This window comes from Mytilus californianus, unplaced genomic scaffold (genome assembly GCF_021869535.1).
Source record: "Mytilus californianus isolate M0D057914Y unplaced genomic scaffold, xbMytCali1.0.p SCAF_7, whole genome shotgun sequence".
Lineage (NCBI taxonomy): Eukaryota > Metazoa > Mollusca > Bivalvia > Mytilida > Mytilidae > Mytilus > Mytilus californianus.
The window spans coordinates 15,491,169-15,510,558 of NW_026262723.1; positions in this window are offsets into that span (position 1 = coordinate 15,491,169).

Genomic DNA, 19,390 nt, shown 5'->3' on the forward strand with positions numbered 1-19,390 from the left:
AGCTTTTTACTACGTTTTCGTGCATTTATTTTACAGCTTCAGCTAGATGATGATGGATGGATGCTTAACGTCCAGTGGCAAATTAATATGCATATTCAGGACGAGAACATGTTAATGTAATATGAACATTCACCCTCCTTTGTACTAAATCGACACGCTGAGCCGTTTTTTAAATGTTTGATTCCAAATTTCTTGAAAAAGACTTTATTTATTTCAGAAGGGAAGCGAAAAAAAAGTTTGTTTCTATTGAAAATGAGGGAAAACATAAAACAAATATAATGAAATTAAAAAATTAAACTAGTTATTGAAAAAAAGTATATTTTTTTGTTAAAGTTGAAAAATATGTTTGTCCTGAGCACAAGGAAATACACCTGCTCCCGCCCACAAAAGATGACTAGTCGGTGCCTAACCAATCTTATTAGGATACAGATCCTGTGTCTAAGCTTTAGTTACAAGGATCTGACACCACTCCATTTTACTTTCTGTTCTAGTAATTATTGCACCAGCCAATGAAATGTCAGCCTTCATATTTTAAAGGTGTGTATCAATCCGACAAAACCAGAGAATCCCAAATGGTTTTTAAAACAGAAAATAGAATGAAGAGTTTTCAGATCCTTGTAAGCAAAGCTTGGAAACACAAGATCTGTATTTTAATCAGATTGGTGTATAAATGAACATAAAAAACTACATTAATTTATTGTTTACTGAGGCCTGAGTCTCATACAGATAGAGAGTTGTGTTTTTTTTTTAAAGTTAAGCGCTGCAGAAGTAAAATCAAGCGCTATAGATTTAAAGTCAAGCGCTGCAGATATAATGTGCAGCACTATATACAGCGCTGGAATTCACATCTCAAGACCAACGGGCTCCGTAATTATTAAAGCTTGAGGATTGAGGATGTTCAAATTTTTTCTTTTTTTTTTTTAATAAAATCCTGTTTTCCAACAGTAACTGTTATTGTCACGCAGGCCTGTAAGGCCATGTGAGCTCTTCTCGTCATTAAGCATACGTTGTCCGTAAACTTTCACATTTTCACCTTTTTCTCTGAAACCACTCAGCCAATTTTAATAAATCTTTGCAAGAATAATTTATTGAAAGTCCTATACATAAGACCTTCCTTTATTTCCGATTGGTAAAACATAATACCACCAGAGTCTATCTTTGAATTTGAAAGGTCAATTTTTAAAAATCCTCTTCACTGAAACTGCAAGCTATATGTTTGGAAACTCTATATGATTAATGATGAGTAGACCCCTTTCAACGATTACCATCTACTATTGATAGGTTGCCGATACTGGTCACAGTGGCACATAGTTTCCATTGAAAAACAAGGGGAAAATTATAGTATTATTAAACCTTTTTTCGTTATAAAATTGCGCAGAATGTCAAGCTCTATACCTACATGTACTTTCTATTTCCACCAAATTTATTCCGGCGATGAATTCTTGTAGGAAGGAGTAATTGGATTTAAATAATAACTTTTGGGTAGAAACTGTAAACAGTTGAAATGGTGAGCAATACACAATCTAGAGCAATATCCAAATATAAAGACCTACCTTCCATATTGATTTTGGATAAAGACTCGAGTATCTTATTCTTAATTTTAACACATTTGTTCAAGTAAAATATAAAGTTTTGTCAATATTTGTCCCTCCAAGCATTCTAAAATTGTGAACCCTTGAATAAATTTTTTTTCGATAAAGGTTCAGTTCGAGAAGATTCAGTTTGCGGCGGCGGCTTATAATATTTTGCGTTTATCTTGAAAACTACAACAGATTTAAAAAAAATAAAATAATGCAATAAAACAGTCTGGATAATTATGCTCTATAGTCAAGGTCCCATTTTGGCAATTTAGATAGCAGAAGCCCGCCTCCGGGTGCGGAATTTTCTCGCTGTGTTGAAGACCCATTGGTGGCCTTCGGCTGTTTTTTGGTCGTTGGTCGGGTTGTTGTCTCTTTGACACATTCCCTATTTCCATTCTCAATTTTATATCTCATGAGTTTTGTTGTTTTATTGCACATTATCTTGATAAATTATTTATAGAGAAACCTTTCCTTGCAAAATAGTATAGACAAGAACAGATTTACAAATGAATAATTAAACATGGGAATTTCTCTTATTTTTTCAAAACCCCACCTTGAAGAAGGAAAATAAATTCAAGATCCCCTTTCTATAGACATAAACATTTCCCCCCCCCCCCCCCTATACACACATTTCTCAATACTTTTGCTCGTAATAACATAAAAATGTATTACATTTATATTGCTATTGTAAGTATGTAATATTGCGTCAGTAGTGTATCTAGAACTTCAAGTGTGGAAGTGTTTGCGACTTCAGGGAACTTAATTTGGATATGTCGGTTATGGTCTCATTGATATTTACCGCACCTTTATTGAAAAATACTCTGCTGGAAGAACACATTGAAACTTAGGATTTAGGTCTTAACAATTAAGGCGAGCGGATCGAGGCGTAATAAAATGATATCTTTTGAGACAAAACTATGTTTTACTGCAGGGGGTATTGTAGGGTGTTGGTCGAACCCTGAACAGTTGGGGCAAGTATGGACACACCATTCAAGCTTTGAATTTTTATTATGATTAAATATTTGACACAGCATAGGTTTATGACACAGAATGATTGTGGTCTACGATCTTAAAAAATTGGAATTGGACAGTTACCTTTTATATGGCCAAATATCCAAAATCTAAATATATGGCAGTTTCTTCTAGATAAGAAATTGATACATAAATTTCAAGTATGTTAATTTTTTGTACATTTTGCCTTGCTGATCAATTTAGCTGTTCAAGTTTCTCTTTAAATATTACTTTTCTCACGATGTTGGTAAAAAAAGACACACAAATGGGCAAAAATCAAACACTGGGAGGGTAATAACTACTGTAAGGAACCGGTCAATTGTAACCCCAAAAAGGAAATTAAGGGGGCCTTGAAATTTGTTTGGTCTAAGTAGTCAAACTACTGTATCACTAGCCTGTCAACACTTAGTTTGTGAGTTCAAATCTCGCATAAGAAGGCAGGTAAGATTGACTCTAATCTTAATAGACTAGAACTGTCAGTTTTCCTACAGAAGGTCGGTGGTCCTCCCCGGGCACTACGGCTTCCTCCACCAATATGAACTGACCTCCTCGGAATAGCATGATAGTGCTAAAAGTGGCGTTAAACACCAATTAATCATCCAATTAATCAATCAATCAATTCATCAACACCGGTATACTGAGGCATAATTTGAAAATTGTATAGCTATTGTTATGAAATATTTAAAAAAAAAACGACTGTGATTTAATTGGTAAGGGAATTAATTACTGTATTAATGGATCTAACTCTTCCTCCGAAATGTTTTAAACGTTAAATTTTGTTAAATTGCACTGTCTCATTTTTTCTATCAAATGCACTTTCGGAAGCTGATACGAAACTGGAGCTGCTAGATCAGAAACAGTAAACTGGCATTCAAAAACAAAATGCAGAATATCCTCTGGTAGATCAAAAATTTGAACTCCAGATGCCCAACACACAGTCGAGGACCAATAATTTAATAACTGTAACCGTATGTTCAATATTGTAGACCCATAATAAACCTAAACTTTGCAATTTATATTTTGACAATGTTCCAACTTCAAAGATGTGATTTTTTTATCTTTAAAACGAGGTACCAACATGCCAAGGTTTATCTCTTTTAAAATCTCGACCATTTTCCAAACGATAGCTACAGATTTGAGCTGGGTTTATAGTGATTCCGGAGAAGCAGATCGGAATCAATTATGACGTAGACAGTAATCGTTCTAATCGTAATCATGTTCGTTGACCATAACAACGATGAAAGCACATCATATAAGGACGTTTTGACATCATATAATGAAGTAAACCGAACCATATCATATAATGTTACAAGCACATAATATAATGACACAACCACATCATAGAAAGATCGTTTGCACATATAATATAAGGGAAAATGCACATCATATACGGATATTTGCACATCATATAAGTATATTTACACATCATATAAGTATATTTGCACATCATATAAGGATCTTTGCACATCATATAAGTACATTTGCACATTGCATATATTGTTAGTGACCTAATACGATATATATGGGGTCAGTAAATTCCATATGGGATGAGAGCGAAGCTCGAATACGATATATATGGGGTCAGTAAATTCCATATGGGGTCTTCGCTCGAATCGCCATATGGAATTTACTGACCCCATATATATCGTATTAGGTCACTAGCACACCGTGAATTTACCTTACAGACTATCTTCACATGTGGTATTTAGACTAGCGGCCTATCAAAGTGATTGAGTCTTCAATACTTAGTATGAAGAACCTACTTCCATTTGTCTATACAAAAAACAAATGCCAACAATAACAACTTGTTATCTTTAAGTTTGTTTTATGAATTTATTTCAATCGTTCATTATCAATTTCTTCGTCTGTTGAAACCTTTCAGATTTCTTTTTTATTTTCAAAGGGAAGTAACTCCTTACTAACCCCATAACTTTTATGACACCCTATATCAAATGTATGTAGTCACCACGTGTAGTCCTTTAACCAATCATATCCCCAGAAATTTATAGGATACTAAAATCAACTAAAACACATCCCATGGATTTAGTGTTTTAACGTCATGGACAAGCCTTCTTATACAACCACTTAAACATAATAATGGAATTTGATAGCATATCAAAACAAGCATGAATATGATTCTGGTAAATATCAAGTGTATTTCTAATGAACACTTTATGTATTGATGCGCCTATGAAAACAAGTATTTACATCATAAGTGGCTTTGTTCACATGTTCCGTATCACAAACAATAGTAATAGTTATTGGTATACGATGCCTATACTAGTCTTTGCATCATCGGGAATGTCTGACCATTAACACATAATGGGGTACATCTAGTACCGTCTGGAAAGTTCGCTTGTAGACAAGCAAGTACTGTTATGGTTACATTTCAAACTATACGGTGTTTTTAGTTTTTCACAGGATAATATGAAACTTGAGGGATTTTGGTCAAGTGAAAACTGCATTTAAAACATAGGCTAAGTCAATATCCGTAGCATCTCTTTTGTGTAGTGGGTGTATAAGAAGGCTTCAAATGTATCCATCTAATGAGTTAGGCCTTTTTCAACTGATTTTTATAGTTTGTTCTTATGTTGTACTGTTACACCACTGTCTCACATAACCCAGTGGTGGTCGTTTATTGCTGGACATCATATTAAAATTTGATTTTTCATTCATTATTTTGTACATACATTAGGCCGTAAGATTTTCTCGTTTGAATTGTTTTACATTTATCATTTCGGGGCCTTATATAGCTGACTATGCGGTATGGGTTTTGCTCATTGTTGAAGGCCGTATGGTGACCTATAGTTGTTAATTTCTGTGTCACTTGGTCCCTTGTGGAGAGTTACCTCATTGGCAATCATATCACATCTTCTTATTTTTATATTGATTGAAAAGTAGAAAAAAAAAACCAACACCATTCTAAGCAAAATTTTTCATTTTTAACAGATGGATAAAAGGAGGTTTGCGGTATTATGACATTGCGACAGAACCAAAACGACACAACTAATTTGAAAAAGACATTAACAGGCAAACAAACAGTGTTCAACAAAATTCTGCTGGCTTTACAATTTATAACGTAGCATTAGCAAAGTAGATAGAATTGGATAATATTTAATGATTAGAATTGCCTGTAAAATTCCAGTTTTTGTGATGTAGTAGAGCTCTAACTAATGTTGCAACCCCTCCAAGCCAAATTCACCTAAATCTGGTTTTGATTTTCTTTATGCCCTACGTTTTCATAAAACTCTTGAAAAACTGCAGGTTATTTCTGAAATACCAATTAGGAGCGGGACAACAATGGCGTATGTTTTTACCACCACTGGATGTCTTAAAACATAAATTTTATTTGTGCTCGGCTCATTGCAAAGCCATTATAACGATTACAAATTACATGGTATTTTTTACTGTATCTTTTTTAGTAAATTTAGTTACAGTATATATATGAAATTAGATATATGAGGGTGTGGATGGGGTTTACAGAATAGAGAATATTGGGCCAAAAAAAATAAAGAATAGAGAAAAATGGGGAGCTAAAGTATAAAGAATACCTTCAAAAATTGAAGAAATTGGTAAAAATATACTAATTAAGGAAAAAACAATGTCCAGAATACAGTTATCATGTAATTACAGAATAGCCATTATTTTTAAAGATAAGGAATAATGAGCGAAAAAATTAAAGAATACAGAAATAAAGGACCCCCATCCCCTTCCCCAACCAAACCCTTATATATCAAGTTCGCGCCATGACTGATTGACTTGAAGGTATATAGCATGAACTCGTTGAACAAGGACAGCGAATTCAAAAGTGTTACTTTTCCGTTTTCTAGTTCATTTTAACGAAGTTTCTTTAATGTTAGTTGCTTTACTTGTAACATTATTATAAATATTGTTGTTGATGTTCTTTTTGCTGTTATTAATGCTGCTGTTGCTGCTCTTGTTATTCAATCACTAAAACAAGGATTTTCATTAATATTTTCTTTTGTTGTTCTCTCATTAATAGAATTCCTGTCAATGTTCACTGATTAATAAAGCAAGTTTCTGAATCACCGTAAGCTTTACAATATAGAAGCTTCGACTGATCCGTCATCGCATAAGGTGAAGAAAGTTTTTTAACGTTCATCGGGTGTCTTTAACAATATCTAAGCATAACAACTGTATATTTTCAACAAAATATTAAAAAAATAATAAGTACAAGGAATGCAGAAAAGGCATCAGAATAATAATAGAAAGAAATATACACATCCTAGCCATTACAAAAACGATGAGCAAGCCTTCAATAGTGTGTAATATCAGATGTCACTGAACAGGGATAGAGTTTCATTTTCTTGCGGATGAATGGTTTAGCCTTTTCATCTAAATTTGGGTTTTTAATGTAAAATTAGAATAACAGGTAAAAAAGCGTTTGTGAGACCTCGAAATTGAAAGTATTATCCTTTTTCTTTTATTTAACTATTGTTAATCAATAAAAAATCACAAAAAAAATAATTGTGCTTTGGTACTGGCTGTTATCAAAGGGACACAATTCAATCTCAATCTTAATGTGTTTTAATCACAGGAGAGATAAATCTTGTTACATGGGGAGTTATCTCATCAACTATAGTCTTTTTTTAAAACATCTTCTAGGTATTTAGTTTGCTTACCCATGTTTTATAATTAGTTCCTCACTTTGGAACCGCAAAGTAAACTTTAATAAAAACCCTTAATATTTATTTGCTATGTAATCTTTGTGGATTTAAAAAAAAAAGATTCATTATAGGGTAATAAGGGCGCCATCAAATAAATTGGTAAGAATGACAGTTTAAGACATTGAAACATTCAAAATTCAATTGAGTGTATGAAAGTCTGATTCTTTTTCAATTTATTCTATAGAAAATTTTAAAAGTGACTATGAATATTTATTGAAAGAGTACATTTTTATTATTTTGACAACACATTTGTGAAGAGATATTTTGTATTGTGCTTGTATGCGTTGAGGCCATATATATAGTTGACAGTAAAAAATACCCATGGGAGTTAAAAACTAGATGTGTTAAAAAAAATGGCCATTATTAAAGCAAAAGTCCTGACTCGTAATGTTTGCATATAGGAAGCAAATCAGGTAGTATAATATATTGTGTGGCCAAATGATGGGTTGTTAATGAGTGCGAGTCATTGTGACACTGATAAGGGGATGGACATAATTATGGGAACTATGGAATGAGAGGGCTGGAAATGGGAATTGGATAGATGAAAGCTAGAGTCAGGGTGGTGTTAACCGTGAGGAAAGGGTTGTTAAAACTTGGATAATTCATGTTGACGAAAAATTAGGAGTGCAGAGGAACAGAATACGGAGTGAAGTAGGAGCTTGGGGAGGAAACTGGGAATCAATGCTCCCTGTCCACCCCCTTACTGATAGCCAAAAAAGAAGAGGGGTTGGGGGTCATGTATGTAAAAGGAGCAAAGGGGATGCGGACCACAGCTTGTTCTAGCTTGTGAACTGATAAATAAGAAGGCCGATTGATGCCTAATATAATAGCGCTATCTAAATAAAAGAAACAAAAAACTAAAAAAAAAACAATGAAAACAATATATGATTTATTCAATAAGTACAATTTGTATCATGTAGACCAAAAGTAATGGAGCATTGAATGACTGCAATAATTATCCGTTTTAAGAACCCATATGGCAGATGCACTAACCTTATAGGGAGATTTTGGAAGAGCACAGCTTTCCATGGTTGGACTGAACGTAAGTGCACAGAATTCATCGATGATGATCGAAGTTTAAAACCACCTTAACTGGCTATATAGCCATCGCCTAGTCAGCCCTGCAAAGCGCCTTTTAATGTTTTTAAAGGAATTAAATCGTTTTATAATTCCAAACAACTTATATAAAATGATTAAGTCTTTCAACGAAGGTTATAAATGATTAGCAAGGATGCAAATACTAAACTTTAGAACCTAAATAAATATCTTTAACAAATGAATTCAAAATAGCAATATCTATTCAATTTAACAAATATGTACTGAATAAGTGTCATGTAAATCGTTAAATATAGAAACACGCAATTTCTATTTTTTAAACAAGGGAAATAACAATTACATGATAATCCTATCTACCAAATGTATTTAGAAACAATTTGTTTTATAAACAATTACTAATTAGAAAAAAAAAACACACACACACTGAAGATAACATGTGTTTTAGTTGCAACAACTTTTTTGTTAATAAACAACTGCCAACCTGACAAGAAACAAACACTGGTTTGAAACAAACTTTACACTACGAACGACAACTCGACCTAGTATGTTACTCTTATTTGTTGATAATATAAACAAAAATTGATTTAAAAAAAAAGGAAATATGTAGCCATTAATGAAAATCAGAATGCCGTAGTAAAAATCATCAGGAAATTGATCTGCTTTGCCGCCCGGAGATGCCGATAAGTGAACTTGTACAAAATCATGTTTTCAGGGGAAGTGATCAATTGTCCTTGCCAAAATAACAATTAATTCAGGTATCTAACATTGCTAACATATATTGATACCACGATAATACATTGATAATAATGTCTTGTTAAATATACCTTATTGTCAAAGAATGCAGCAATAGTGTCGTCATCGACGGCCAAAGAAAAAACCGTGATGATAAAGCATGCAATTCCGGAAATTGACCGTCTCCGAAAATATTAAATTCTAAAATTGAGTTATCGTCACTTTTCGCGCCAGACGACTATTGAAAAGGCTAAATGGTTGTAAAAAAGTTGGTTTTTTTTCAATATAAAATTTATACAAAAAAAAGTTGTTCACTACAAAATAACTTTACTGCTTAACTACACATTATACAATAAAACGAATCATAAATTATACATGATCTGGATGGCCATCTGCATACAAATATCAAGAAGCCACGTGGATTAATGATAATGGAACGTTGGACGTAACAAGGAACAAAAAAAAGACTGGAATTTAATAATATATCAGTTTAGGAGTTATATAAATGTGTACTTCTTGCAAGTTGGATAATCAGTAATGGTCAGTTCTCAAGAGGATCAAACAGTATATGTGCAGTGTTATAAAATTGATGTACGTAATTCTCTAAACGAAGTAAGTTTGTACATTACAGTTAGTATGATAGTACTGTTTAAGGTTCATGTGGACCCTTCGTCTAAAATGGCTGCATTTTCACCTCAAAATTTACTCTGAGTAGAGACAAACCTGTGCATCTGGAAAAGTTTTAAGGCATAGCATGCCCTAGATAAATAAAATTCAAATATATTTTATGTTTTAGAAAATTAAAAACTTAACCGGATTTTGCAGTGCACTTTTTTTCATTCCTCCAGAAGGTGCCAAAATAAACTAAGTTGGGAAAGAGGTTTGAGAACTTCCCCACAGGTAATAATTGAAGTGAACTGTTTTGATTGACATGGACAATAGATACCTGACAATAATTGGTGATTTAAACTGTGTATCTGAGTGGACCATATCAAGTGAAACTCAACTGTTTGTTAATTTTATCATCTTCTGCAGGGACGAAAAAAAGTGTACTGCTAAATCCAGTTAAGTTTTTAATTTTCTAAAACATACCATGCATTAGAAGTTTATTTATCTAGGGCATGCTATGCCTTAAAACTTTTCCAGATGCGCAGGTTTGTCTGTACTCAGAGTAAATTTTGAGGTGAAAATGCAGCCATTTTAGCCAAAGGGTCCACATGAACCTTAAATACAATGATGATAAATGCTTGGTACTTCATGTAATACTATCATAACAGATTGAGTCGCTGGACGTGAAGCAAACAACAATCAACAAGTCTTACTTTTGACACAAGTCTCCGATTTCACAATGGCCGTCTATTTGCCAATTGCCGATTCGATTCTGTTATAATTATACACTTTTAACAGAAGTTGTTTTCCGTTGTTGATTGTAGACTGGTTCTAAATGTATTTATTAAAGTTGAGCATACACGTGTTTCTATTATGTAAACAATCACACGTTAGTGTTTGTCCGCATAGTGGTCATCTATTGGTGTTTATATTAAATAAACAGGTTTGTGTTTTTAAATATATGATATTTCGGATTGGTCAATATTTGTCGCATTGCGTAAATATATTGAGTATGATATTTGATATGTAAATAGCACTGGATTTTTAAAGCGCGAATAGTTTTCTTGTTAAAGTAAGTAAAGATATATTGTCATTCGAAGCTCGTATACCGTTCAGTACTGTGCAGTTTAGTTTAGGTAAAGACCCCCCTTCTCCCCCTTATTGAATGCTTGTATTTTTGAAATGTTTTTACGCATAGAAGATATATATTTATACTACCAGTATGACATTGTTTGGATGATCATTAAGACCTATATATGTATATATGATTTCTCATTTTGATTTTCTATTTTGTAGGCTGTCGTGTAGTACGCAGCGGTGTTGCCGTTATCATGATGACATCAGGACTCAAATTTGATTTTGTTTTAATAAAATTATCACAGTTAGCTGCACATGCATGCTGGCGAGCTATTCCTATGAAACAAGTGTTTGTTTTTATTTTATAAATACTTTATATTCGTTTGAGGTAACGAATTAGAATATAAACCGGCCTAAATGGTTTGCTCCCCTTGCAAAGCATAAGATAAAAATGATAGAAAGACGTTTTAACTAATTTTAATTGATAAATAGCTATTGATATCAAAACTATTAAGTATATCAAAACATTGAATGAAACGTAAAGATTTGAAAAACTTACAGATTACAAAACTAACACACACAAACATTTACTTTTTTCGACAATGAAAATGTTTGACCGTCTCTTATGGGAAACAACTCGTTCACAAATTACTATAATAATTAAAAGGTCAATAACGGAATAACGGAATTAGCAAATACAAAAATGAATGAACAAAATATTACAACATCAATATCAACGAAATAACTACACTGAGCCTGTATGGACTTTTTGTAAAATATACATGCATTCATTTTAACTTCTTGATCGCATTTTAAAAAATGTATATAAAGAATAATTATGAAAAAAAAAATTGTTCGTTTGTCCTTTCGGGAAAATGACAAATGGGACACATTTATTCGAATTATTCAGCTTATAAAATAGAGGACAAAAAATAATTTCTATAAACTTTCTGTTGTTTAGACTAGATTATACTGATGGCTGTTTAACGTCCAGTGTCAAATTAAATGCATTTTCATGTTAGTTTACCAAGTAACAGTTTGCAGGAAAACATGTCACGCTTCCTAGACATATTATTCTGACTCAAGGCCGAGCCAAAAAGTCTTTTCAGTTGACAAATCTGCTCGGTAGAACTATTAAAATGTTTTCGTTAATTTTGTTATTACTAGTATTTTATATCACTGAATATAGTTTATATATTCTATTCAACACATCGCTTTGGTGGTTTCGCTCAAGTGTGCATTTTCGCATCGAGTACGGGACATCCCAAATACTTGTTATTTTGTATTTGCTGCTTCTCCGACAAGCACGCGGCACGGGTTTATTAGACCTAGTTGGTAAGGTGGTTGAAAAATTAGCTGAGGGATAATTTGGTTACATATTGCCTGCATTTGACATTCGACAAAGCGACCATAAACTCATCATATATTTCATGTGGATTTCCTCCCTTCAACCATCAAATGTCTATTGAAGTCAATATTGAATTCCTGTAATGCTCTTTTAAGAGCAAATCAGATAAGTGTGCTTCTGGCAACTACCAGTGTTTTCCAATGCGACAACAAACTCCTCCGATTTTTCAACATTGACGTTCAAATGACAAGGAAATAAACAAGGAGAATAGTATTATTATTTTCTCGAAAGGGCAATTAAAAGATCATAACTGGACTAGTATAAAAAAAAAAAGATAATATTGTGTTACAAGAAGTGTTACCAGATAAAATTGTAAAGAATATATCAAGTAGTGAATTAAATGTGTTTATTAATACTTAACAACTCAAAAAACGCACCACATTTTACCGTACTATAGTAGTTTCACAAATTTTTGTGTTTGCTACAAATGTGTAGAAATTTAGTATATTTTAAACATAATCTTGAAATTACAGAGACATTTTCATTTTAGTAGCAACAATGGAGATTTCAACCACAAAAGTCAGCTGTCTGAGATAAATTAATTTCAAATTGGTCATTAGACAAGATTTGACTAATTCCATTTTGTTTGTTTTCAAGTGAAAAAGATACACATAACTTTAGTTTTCACAAATTTGGTAACATGTTTTTGGTTTTTTGGATAAAAAAGTGTTTTTCGAGATTTCAAAAATTAAAATTAAGAACATTCTCATTTACATTTCGAGACTTGTTGCACTTACTATGAAATGAGTGTAAAAGAAATTATTAATGTCTCAAGTCTCAAGCGGTTGGACTCGCCCTAATAACACTTTTGTGTACTGTTCGTGATCATAGTAACGATGAGGGATTATTCACAATGTGATGCTAATATTTTTTCAATTATAAATTATTAAAGAATTTTGAATTTTGTAAATATATTGTCCAAAATAGTTTAGGTCGATGTAATGGTTAAACGACCAAAAGAATACACTTTCTACCTTGGGTGAATTGTCAAAAATCTATTTTATGTAAAGGACTTTAAAAAAGAAAAAAGAATATCAAAATTGACATAGGCGCGTAATAAAACTCAGTGAACAAATACGTAAATAAATAAATAAATAATCAAACAAAATTAATACTTGTTCCTGCGTAAGACAACGACACAAGAAAAACAAATTGAATCTTATCTAAAAAATGCACATATACGCATACACTGTTACTTAAAACAGGCACTAAGTCTTGTTATAGGTTAACATTTGTATTCAACTTTAAATCTTTCCAATACACTGCGTATGGTGTTTAACGTCCAGCTAGTCAATTAGGAGAGCGCTCACAAATATGTTTAACCCCGCCACATTCTGTACGTACCTGTCCCAAGTCAGGAGCCTGTAGTTCAGTGGTTGTCGTTGATTCATGTCTGTCATATTTTTTTTTCGTAATTTTTTTTGTTATAAATTAGGCCGTTAGTTTTCTCAATTGAATTGTTTCATATTTTTCATGTCGGGGCCTATTATAGCCGACTATACAGTATGGGTTTTTCTCATTGTTGACGGCCGTACGGTTGCCTATAATTGCTACAGCCACTTCATTTGAACTTTGGTGAATAGTTTTCTCATTGGCAATCATACCACATCTCCTTATTTTTATAGTGTTCATATTAAATGCATATCAGGTTGAGAACAAGTAAAAGGGTATCAGTATGATCCGTACACGTGCTAGTTACTAGACCGAAACGCTTAGCAAGTGATCGACCAACAGAGTGTTACTCTTGTCATGACTTTGAAATAAACAATAGAAATTCGAAAAAAAACTTGACAAAATAAAAAAGCAAACACGTTCCAATTCGATTCAATCCCTTTAGAACAAACTTTATCTATGACAAATAGTTTTTCTTGCTTTCATTCAAACCGATTAATTACTAGGTTAAGACCTGATAAGTCAAACAATCACAGCCGATTAAACGCTTTTTAAGTGGATATAAACCTCGTTACATCCCAAGTCCTTTGTTCTAACCGGGACTCATAAAAAAAACAACAAAAAAACTCATACATTAAAAAAAACTGGTGAATTTGAAGCACTTTAATGTGTGGATTTATCTTTTTTTTAACCCAAATTTGTCTCCTCATCATACGGATTAAATTTTGTCAATCCTGAAAATAGACGCAATTGTAGAAAATTTTGTGAATTGATAACACTGTAAAAATTGTGTTTAGGCCCTAAACACTTTTCGAAACACATTTCATGTTAACGAATTGGTTATCTAAACATGTTTAGGAAAGTGCTTACAGTCTAAACGTGTAGTCCTTGAAGTTTTAGTCTGATGACATGTTTAGGTGAAATGTGTTTAGAATGTAAATATGCAATTTATTCATTCCAAACAATATTGTTTTCAGTGCAAAATGGTTTCCATAATCTTGTATCAAAACACAAATGTTCTCTTTCTGTAGCTTTTGCTATAGAACCACAAATTGATACTGTATTCTCCTGTTTAGGTAGCTACCATTTGATTTTTATGGGGGGGGGGGGGGGGGGGGGGGGGGGGGGGCTAGGATGAAAAATTTTGTACTGCATTTTTTTTAGTTGTAATCTCTGTCCTGCCTTTTTATTTTTCCCTCTATTCGGTCATGCATTTTTTTTTAAAGTTTATCCTGACTTTTTTTTACCTAAATTGTCATCCTGACTTTTTTTTTTTTGCAAGTGTCTCATCCTGCCTTTTTTTTTTACTCAAAACTCCTGTCCTGCCTATTTTTTTCAAATTTCATCCTAGCCCCCCCCCCCCCCCCCCCCCCCCCCCCCTCCCCCCATAAAAATCAAATGGTAGCTCCCTTAGGTTGAACACACATTTCATTTTTATGTGGCTTGACTGAAACTTTAGTTATTTTTGTTGTTATGCTTTGATACATGCGTTAACAGAAATATGTATTATCATACATTAAAGGTTTTCATTTTTAACATTTTTTGAAGGCTCCTTCTATTTCTTGAAAATTGTCTCATATTCATAACATCCGTATTAATATGATTTATATGCCTGATACATTACACCAATGATAATCAACAGATTATAAGCAATACGTTATTGTTACATGTAAAAAAAATCAACTTAAAAGGTTAAAACAAACAAAAAAGGAAATCTGATTCAGTTACATTTATTCACCAAGTTAAAACAAAATACATCTCATTCATGTAGATAAATTATCTGAATTTAATTTGCGTACATATGTCATAGTTAACGTAAGGTCACTTGTTTGTCCATGAGATTCGTTATTCACAATAGAAATGTCTTCATGCTTTTTTTTTTATATAAAACTTTAAATAATTAGCACTCATATGATATTCTTTTTCGGTCCTAATCAGGGGTTCAAATTAACATTTGGTACTGGAAGGTCCAGGACCTTTGACACTCCAAACTGAAAGGTCCACAACCTAAATCCCAGGTCCTACTTTATTTGAAATTTTTCATAACTCAGTAAGATACAAAATTAATATGTTTTTGGTCTTAGGTAAGCTTGTTTAATTATATTTGAACTGCATGCAATATTTTGTTAAGTTTACAAATTTATTGCCAGGCAACCATATGAATGTAGCACTAAACTGTCAGTGTCACTGTGGTATAACATGTATAATAATAAACTTGTCTTACAAGTATATTATGAACTCAAATAATCTTTTTTTTTTTGGTATTGGGGAGGGTGTCACTGTGAGTGGGTGTGTTGTCTCAATTATTGGTAATTATACCATTATCTCAGGGCTTACACTACTTCAGATCATAGGGAGAAGTGACTTCTATAAAGGGCTATATGTATCTTTTTTTATACTGTTCAAGTCATAACCGAGTATACAATTAAAGTAACAGTTCAAGTTCATAGCTGTCAGGGGCGTTTCTATGATATTTGAAAGAGGGGGCGTAGAATCAAATCTTTTTGGACCTTTTTTTGCTAAAAAAACATAAAATAATTGTGAAGTGCACTAATGTAACAAGATTAGCAGATTTTTACGATAGGTTTTTTTTTTAAAGGGGAGGGGATGCGTACGCCCATTACGCCCTCACCTGGACCCCTCCCTGGCTGTGCAAGTTCATCATATGTTACACAATTATATTAGTTCCTCTCTTGTCAGAAACTACTAACTAAATATCTAGCACTAATAAAGAAAGAACTTTGTTTACATCAAAAATGAAAATAAAGCGTGAAATGCTTAATTTTTCGCTTTGGGGTCAATATTCTTCTGTCAGATGTGCCATTCATGGGTCCGTAGTCATTATCCTTAGAATCCGGATTTCATTCATAGCTGGTCCTTTCCCGAATACGACCAGTAGTTTGTACAAATATTTCAATGACGGACGAGAAAATTTACAAAATTAAACGATGTCTGAAACGCTATTTGGAAGGGAATATGACGTATTTAATGCACTGAATGAATTACAAATTTACCTAAGGCAACTTTCATCACTTCTAATGGGTTAACAAACTTATTTTGCCGACATTTAAAATGGTTTGAAGTAGGCTCTCGAGGGTTATACCATGTCAATAGTAATATGGCTTTGAAATGACGATACTGATTGTTAAAAGGGTTGGCAAAGTTAATTTTTATTTTCTTTCAAATCGAAGGTCCGTCGGGCGTAGCTAGTAACAAAAATGAAAGTCCGATTGCAATAGTGGAAGGTCACGGACCTCGGACCACCGCTAATTTGAACCCCTGAGTCCTTTCACATCAAAAGTTGACACAGTTCTAGAGTCCGATACTGCTTAGGATATGATAACTTCCATACATAATAGCAAACAACGAGTCAAAAATGGTGTCCTTAGTGTTTAACCTTGCATCAGGCCTTTAGTCCTTCCATAATTACAAAGCAGTTGTTAATCAATTTGTTTTAGTTTCTACTATAACGATTCTAAGGACTTCTGTCTTCTGGGGTTTAGTTTACTTAACTGAAAAAGAAAATGTATCAATCAAAATAATCGTACCAATAAATTGTGTGTCATGCCATAATTAATTTATGTAAAAATGTATGAGATTTTCTTTGCAAATAAATACTGCATATAATTGTTTCCTGCCACCCAACCTACTCTAAACTTACATGGCTAATCTTGCACATTAAATTGACGTTTTTGGGGAAACACCGTCCAAGTCCTGGACATTTCCCCACATACTCCATGTAAAAAACAATTAAATAATTTTACCTTAATGTACCTGCTTACCTACCCTTTTCTGCCTGGAGGCAACCTCCAGAGGCTCTGACCAACAATTTGTAGCTCAAAATTGTCTAAATTTATCAAAAGCGGAAAACGAATATGAAAGACAGCTACTCTTTGCAAACAAAGATCCACTATTTTTCTCTTGACAAAAAAACTTTTAAAAATATGCCCTACATGCATCTAAAAAAATATGAAATAACGCACCCTGCAGTTTGTTGTATTGTCTTGGCTATTGCACTGTAATTCATTCGTTCACCAGTTACATTTTTTAGATCCAAACAAACAATAATTTCTCTATCTGTCATTCCTGAAAGTAATCATTCTGAGACTCGTGATTTAACAGAAATAACTATACACAAGGACTACATTAATTTATTTTATATAAAAAAAGAATGCTAACCTTAATCCTGAGACAAAGTTTAAGTAAAAGTAAATATATTGTTTTATAATCCAATTTAAGTTATTGGACAGGATCAGCGAGAATCCAGATTTGAGGTTTGTAAAAAGGGGGGAGGCTACATGCACCTCTTTGCGAATCAGTGATGAGGTCAAATTTCTTTATGTTTAAAGTTTTTAAAAAGATTTGTAATTTAAGCAAAGATGTAACTTCACTATTTTTTTATTTACCACAAAATCTTAAATACAATAGTTTTTTTTCTATATTCCAAATTTTGGAAGGAAATCTTTAAAAAGGGGAAGGGCCCGGTTTGAAATTCTTTAAACAGTTCTATTTAAATGATGTATACTTACAAAAGAAGTCATAAACATATATGTATATATACTCTTGACACAGTTGTGTTTTGAATCGGCACTCCCGGTCCCGAATTCCTTCTTCCTTTGTTGTGCATTTACAGGCGGGAAACATGCGGCGTTCGCAATCACGTGGTATCTTTTCTAATGGCAAAGGTCATATATGTTAAGCCTAAAAGCATGTTGGGCATTGAATGTTGCAATTCTAAACATGTTTAGATTAGGGACATGATAGAATTATATGTGCATAGCACGTAAACATTTTCCTAAACATGTTTAGGAAATGTTTAGGCTCTAAGCACAATTTGTACAGTGTATTCGAGAACAATAGAAACATATAACTCGTCTTGATCAATTATTTGTTTACGTCTGTAACCATGTTAACAAAGGTTTTGACAAAGTAGAATTCTGCCTGATTGACCAATTCATTTTCTCAATGTCTCAGAGGAAGGTTATTTGTTGCTACTAGATTTTCCACTGAAACGCGCCCTGATTTGATCTAGGACAAACTTAAAAGAAATTCACATTGCATGATTACAATGGCGACTTTACATTGTTCTTAAAAAGACAACAAAGAGTAACAAGAGACTTTATACAGATACAAATAAAGCAAAATTTATTTTATGTACATGTTATTTGTACAATTGTTGGCTGAGTGCAGGATAAAAAGACAAATTTTCTTCTAGCTAATATGAATCACTAAATATAGTATTACGTTTAAAATCATTATATAGACAACTAAAAAGTATTTTTAGATAGGTTTTTAGGGCGACCAAAGGATTATGTACTCTTTTGTTGTTTCAATGCTAAACATAATGAAATTAAAAAAAACATCACAGCCTTTCCCTTTGTACTCCTATATTTGACAATTCGGTTCTAAATAGGTAGAGGATTATTGCATGCAATGCTAGCAATGATTTTCCTTAAACAAGTATATACATAAAGATATTGGTTAAAACAGAAATAAATATGGACTTATTCAATTACACGGTCTAGGGCGCGCTCGACTTCTGTGACTTAGCGAGAGTTTTGTTTTATTGTTGAGGTTGTTTAGGACTTTTTGTAAACATTAAACGCTAGCACATGACGGACAAACAAGTGAGTAATCTATGTTTAAAATTTTATTACAAAAATCTCTGTAATTAAGTCTGTGGGTTTTCTGCAAAATTAATTTTGGCTTTATTTGCCACTAAATCCCCATTTTCTATTAAATGCAATGAAACAATAAACATTATTGCTTTGAACAACGTTTTTCTGTGGTATAAGTTATGTATTTTCAAAGATCCAAAGGTAAATTATGTCGTCAAA